Source organism: Otolemur garnettii, unplaced genomic scaffold, assembly GCF_000181295.1.
Source record: "Otolemur garnettii isolate 467f Iridium unplaced genomic scaffold, OtoGar3 scaffold00014, whole genome shotgun sequence".
Classification (NCBI taxonomy): domain Eukaryota; kingdom Metazoa; phylum Chordata; class Mammalia; order Primates; family Galagidae; genus Otolemur; species Otolemur garnettii.
Window position 1 is genome coordinate 10841195 of NW_003852409.1, and position 5896 is coordinate 10847090.

Sequence of the window (5896 nt, forward strand, 5' to 3'; positions counted from 1 at the left end):
TTTTTTTTTTTTTTTTTTTAAATCTAGCTGCCAGCTGCTCTGTCCCCCATATCAGCTTTTTCAGGAGGGAGCAGCTTAGACTAAATCTAAGCTTACATTTATAATATGTTCTGATTGTGAACAAATGGTTTCGTTCCAAAAAGTAGAAACGAATTTTTCTTAAAACCTAGGTTTTAGAAGCCTGTGTGTGTGAGTGCTTGGATGTGTGTGCGTGTCTGTGAGCGTGCAGGTGTGCACGTGTGAGTCCTTTGGTTTTCATGTTTTGGTTTTTTTACTTGGAAGGGTTGTGGGAGGGGGGAGGGAAGAAAGGGAAGGGGAATTGCTGAGATGACAGTGTCCCACACAGCTTCAAATAAAATCCATGGAAAGATGTTGCATTTGTGGAATAAGTGCTTACTTGAAAAGCATGTTCTTCTTTTATTTTCTTACTGTTAAGAATTTTTATTTGTAGGATGTTTGTTTTAATTTAATTTTTTTCCAGGGATGGGGGCCATCACGTGGAAACCAGAAAATGGGGAGAAAGCGTGAACTATCCAGACAAAGATTCATTTTGTGTCTCTATTTGTTTTTAATTGGCCTCATTTCAATTGTATTAAACAGTTCCATACCTGGATTGGGTGTTTGTAATGGTTACCAAAAAACAAACAAACAAAAAAAAAAAAAAGGAAAAAAAAAAAGAAAGAAAAAGGAAAAAAAAGAAAGAAAATAATTGTGACATGCTTTTATCACTACTTTATTTTTCAAATAACATGTAAATATTGTAATCCATTGGATTTTGTTTTGCTAACCTGTTAATAAAAATATGGGACCATTATCCTTTTAACAAGGCTAGAATGTCATTTTTTTTTCTTTTTCAAACATATACCTGATATTTTGTGGCCGCACATTTTGGATGCATTATTATAATTCTGTTGACTGTAATGACATAGAATTTACAACATTTTTTGTTGTTGTTTAATTTATACAGAGGACATTTTTTTTTCAGAGCTTGAGAGAAGAAAATAAATAGCAAAATGATAACCTATTGACTCCAATAATCAGTGTTTCCTGATACTTGATAAAAGATAGGGAGATCCTGAGTCCTTGAAGCCAAGGGTTTAAAAATAAAAAAAAAAAACAAACAAAAAAAAACCACAAGTAGGTTATTCAAGTTGTTTGCAACATACATTTTGTAATGAAATGTGAGAAATTAATAAAGAATTTTTTTCACATGTGTCTATGTGCATTTGTTGTAAATCATTTACAGATAAAACTACAGATATGAAAGAAATAATTTAGCCCTGCCTTGCAAGTCATGTGCACAGGAGATATTTCAAGTCATTGAATTAACACAGGTATGGCAAGCAAGGGTGAAATTAAGGTGAGGTGTGAGATGGGATTTTTACATGTTAATATCTCTGCATCAGGCATTCATCACCAACTGGGGGGAATTTTATGGAGGGAATGTTTTTAATTGGAAATACGAAGTAAAGAGATGTATAAAGCTTCAGAAGGAGGAAGTACCAGTGACTAAGCTGGGGACCCTAATCCATGAGCAGAGTCCTTTCTTTTTTTTTTTTTTTTTTTTTTTTTTGAGACAGAGCCTCAAGCTGTCCCCCTGGGTAGAGTGCCGTGGCATTACAGCTCACAGCAACCTCCAACTCCTGGGCTCAAGCGAGTCTCCTGCGTCCGCCTCCCAAGTAGCTGGGACCACAGGTGCCCGCCACAACGCCTGGCTATTTTTTGGTTGCAGCCGTCGTTGTTTGGCGGGTCTGGGCTGGGGATTCGAACCCGCCACCTTAGGTGTACGTGGCTGGCGCCTTAGCCCGTTGAGCTATAGGCGCCAAGCCGAGCAGAGTCCTTTCAAACAAACTGTAGGTCCCAAGCACTGGAGAGGTTTTGTCACACTTGCTTCATGAAGGCCTAGGCCACCAACCATCTTACTGCACACCCTGCACCAATAATTATCACCCTTCACAGAGTCTCTAAGCTATCTTGTTATAAATCAAAGGAAAAATTAATCATCATGAAACCTAGAAGAAAACTAAATTAAAATCATCAGCATTAATGGTTAAATTCAGAACTTACACTGTCAGCCTCTTCCAGGATTGGGAGAATGGTTTCCTGGATAATTTGGAGTTTATTCTAAAAGCTTGGTTCTCATCCTCTTCATTCCCTTCACCAAAGGAATGTTGCTAGGAGATAGAAAAGAGTGTGTAGGCACGATTAGAGGAATCAGAATTAGACAAATGGAGAGCCAAAGGGAAAATGAGCATTGAGTACCAAGGTGATAATAGTTGAGAGTTGACAAAAATGTGTTCCGTGAGGCCACTTGTATCCACGTTTGCCTCTGAGCTTACCTGATGGGCCAGGTCAAAATAAATAAATCAGTAAGAATTGCATTCTTAGTAACATTTTATTGTCAAATACACAAAAGACACTCAGCCTTTTCTAGAACTGCAAGCTGAGAATTTCTCCTGTGTTCTCATAAAGAGAGAAAGTAACTTAATGGACTTCTCCAAACCATGGTTGTTCTCTCATGGTCTCCATCAAATGTTTTATGAGCAATGATTCCATTGAGTTCACGTCTAATCTATGCTTTGTTTTGTGTAGGAGAAATGGAATTTATTGATATATTAGTCAAGTAACAAGACTAATCCTGAAATGTCTGGCTCAGCACAGTAGAGTTTAGGTTCTGACATAAATGAACAGTGAGAGTCTACATGGTGCCTCCCACCATGCTTCTCAATCTGAGAAGGCTGCCTAAACCTGGGTGGGGAGGGGGAGCATTGCTGAGAGCCTGGAGTGCTCCACCAGCTTAAATGTCTCATCCAGGAGGTAGCAAACATCGCTGTCAGCCTTGCTGTATGGGCTAGTCACACAGCCCCATAATGTAGGACCCACCAGGAGTCTAGAAAATGTGTTGGGAACTGGAAAAGTGCTCCTTTGGAAACAGTAGGAAAGATAGACACCCTCTGTTCTTGGGAAGGCACAGACGCTGGTCCCATCGTTCATACATTTAACCAATATTTTAGAGCAAATATTTGGTGCTAGCCACTCGATAGGAACAAACGGGATAGACATAGGACGTGTCTTCTGACAGCTTGCAAACCCTGAGGATGCAATGTTTGGAGAAGTGACTACCACTGAAGATGCTTGGGGCTGGCTGGGCCCCTTCACTTCTGGCTGTGTGGCTTTGGCTGCACCTTTGCATTCACGCTGGCAACCCAGAGAAAATGGTCTTGATAGCAAATGTGGTGAGTTTTTTTCTGTCCATCCAAAAACATTTGCTTCAAGGAAGCATATAGGAAATTGGTCACTTGCACACCTGTGGTGAGTCAGCCCCAAGCTTAACAATAATTCCTATAGGATATGTTCTTCTCTTACAGCTACGCTCATTTATCCACTATTTGCCCACTGTTCTAGCTCTCAGAGGAATAAGCTTAGCAAAGCAAAAGTATCTCTCACTTTCTTTTGCTTGTACAAATGTGCCAAAGGGTGGAGTTTTAAGAAATGGAGAAACATTTGCCTTCAGAATTTATTTTAAAAATGTATGTGTATGTTATTAAAGTAAGGTGACAATATTAAAGGAGACACCAAAATAAAATCTCTTTCCTCCCTCCCACATCCACATCCACGGAGGTTTTCCACCATTTTTGTTCTGGACGCTCTCTACATTGCTCTAATCATGGTCAACAATTTTATAACATGGTTTTTTTCATCTAATAGCATAAATATTTTCCATGTTGCTATAGAGTCTTCAAAACTAATAATGTTCAGAGCCACACAACATACTGAATGGAAATGCATAAATATAATTTATAACTCCTGCTTATTATTGAACATTCAGGGTTTTTTAAAAATGTTGGAAATAGTGTAAATAATGATGCAGTCAATATCTTTTCTGCCTGTGGTTTCCTCAGCTACTCTGCTTTTGGACAATTTTGCTTAAACTAAACTCTCAGAGGTGCAATTAGCTTTCAAAAAGGGTATGTCTTTGCATCAACACTGGCCAGGAACGGAAGTAATAACTTAATCTGTGCTCTTGGACATACAAAAGGGAGGGACTGTATACACGATGGTCATGACTGTAGGTCATGGTTTCAAATCATAAATGACCTACTTATTAATAGTGTGATCTCTGGCAAGTTACTTCAATTTCTTTGTGCCTTAGTTTCCTTATTTGTAAAAATGAAGACTATTCAGTCATGCATCTGGTGTGCTTTTATTGCAATTTTTAAATTTCTAGATACTTTAGCATAGCCAAGATATTCACAATTGAAAGGTTGAAATTCAGATTCAACTATCTCCAAAATAATAATGTGTCTCAACAAAAGTCAGTTTAAGTAGAAGGTGAAGAATTCTTCCCCACTTTTGTCTAGCCTGGGGCTTAAACTGAAAACGATGGTGACTATGTTGACTTTGGTAGGGGAGTGGGTTTACACAAGCAATTTACAAGATCATACCATTAGGTAGTTTAGAAATGTGGGAGGGAGTGATTGCCTGAGGAATGGGGAGTGGTTGACATTGGAAAAGCTGGACCTCTGAACAGGGTCTTAAATGACTGATGTGAGGGATATGCTAGGGAGACCGTCTGGGTAGAGAAAGAGGCATTTATGCAGCACTAGAGGTGAAAAATGCTGAGACTGGTATTCTGGGGCAGCAGGTGGTGGTGGGTGACCTGCGGAGGAATACCAGGAGAGACCAGGAGAATTGATCGAAGAGTTCACGAGAGGCTTCAATACCATGTTAAAGTGTTTCAATGTAAAGAAGTGAAGATGCCGGTAGGAATCATGAATCCAAAATGGAATTTTAACCAAGGGATAGACACAATCAGAGTCAAGTTTAACAAAGACTATTTTTGTTGAACAAATGTAAGGCAGCTGGTTGCCCACCCACTATCTAACATAATTAAAGCCCAATTTTAATGGCACTGGTAATGTACCCCACTTTAAAAAACCCATTTCTCAGCTTTCTTTGCAGCAACAAGCACCAAGCATCATAATTCTGGCCAATAAAAACACAGAGATCTACTGAAACTTTCTGAGAAGTGTTTTCTTTCCAGTTAGAGGTACCACCTCCTTGTCTACATTGCTTTCTTCTTCCCTTATTATTCCCTCCTCATTTTTCCCCCTTCTTTCGGGAATATCTGCTAGAATGTGGAGCACTCATGTTGCAACCATGAGATACCATGTGATCCTTTCTGAAGTACCACATATGTACTCATGGGTCAGAATTTTGAAGGAAGCTGGGCCCTAAATGCATTATGGGAACACTACCAACCTGGATTGACTTGATCTGAACTTCTTTTTCCAAGGTGGAGTTAGGATGGGAAAGGGATTCGTTGAAGCCACAGTTACTTGGTTTATATGTTTTGTTATGTATAGCTGGAGGCCGTTCCCACTGCTGTGAAGTTATAGCAGAAGTCAAGATGAGGTCACTGCAATCGTATCCTTTAACTAGACCTCAGGAGTGAAAAGCCCAAAAGCAAAAATTAGATGGAAGACTCCATGTTCCATATTGAGTGAGCTTAGGCAGGCGATTTCTTGTAGTCCATTGGAAGGGAGAATTTGAACTGATCCGTCACATGATGTCAGAGAAGCTAGGAGTAGGGCTATGATAGGGCCTGATTGTAGGTGGGAAATAGAAGAAACTCCACTGGTCTCTTCTACCTCCCTCTCTTCTTGGTCAGCCCCAGGTAGAGAACAGGGAAGAGATAGGAGAGGAAGCACTGGTGAGGAGGTTCTGGTGCACTTTGCTGGCAGGGCCCAGGTGTGCCAGGCAATAAATAGCACTTCAGCATAGAAATCAGAAGATACCTTGAAATACCATGCTCATATTCTCCTGAAAACGTCAGTTCCTTTCAAACAACTTCCTCTGCATGTGCCTTCAGAGCTAAACTCTTTTTCTCTTCTGG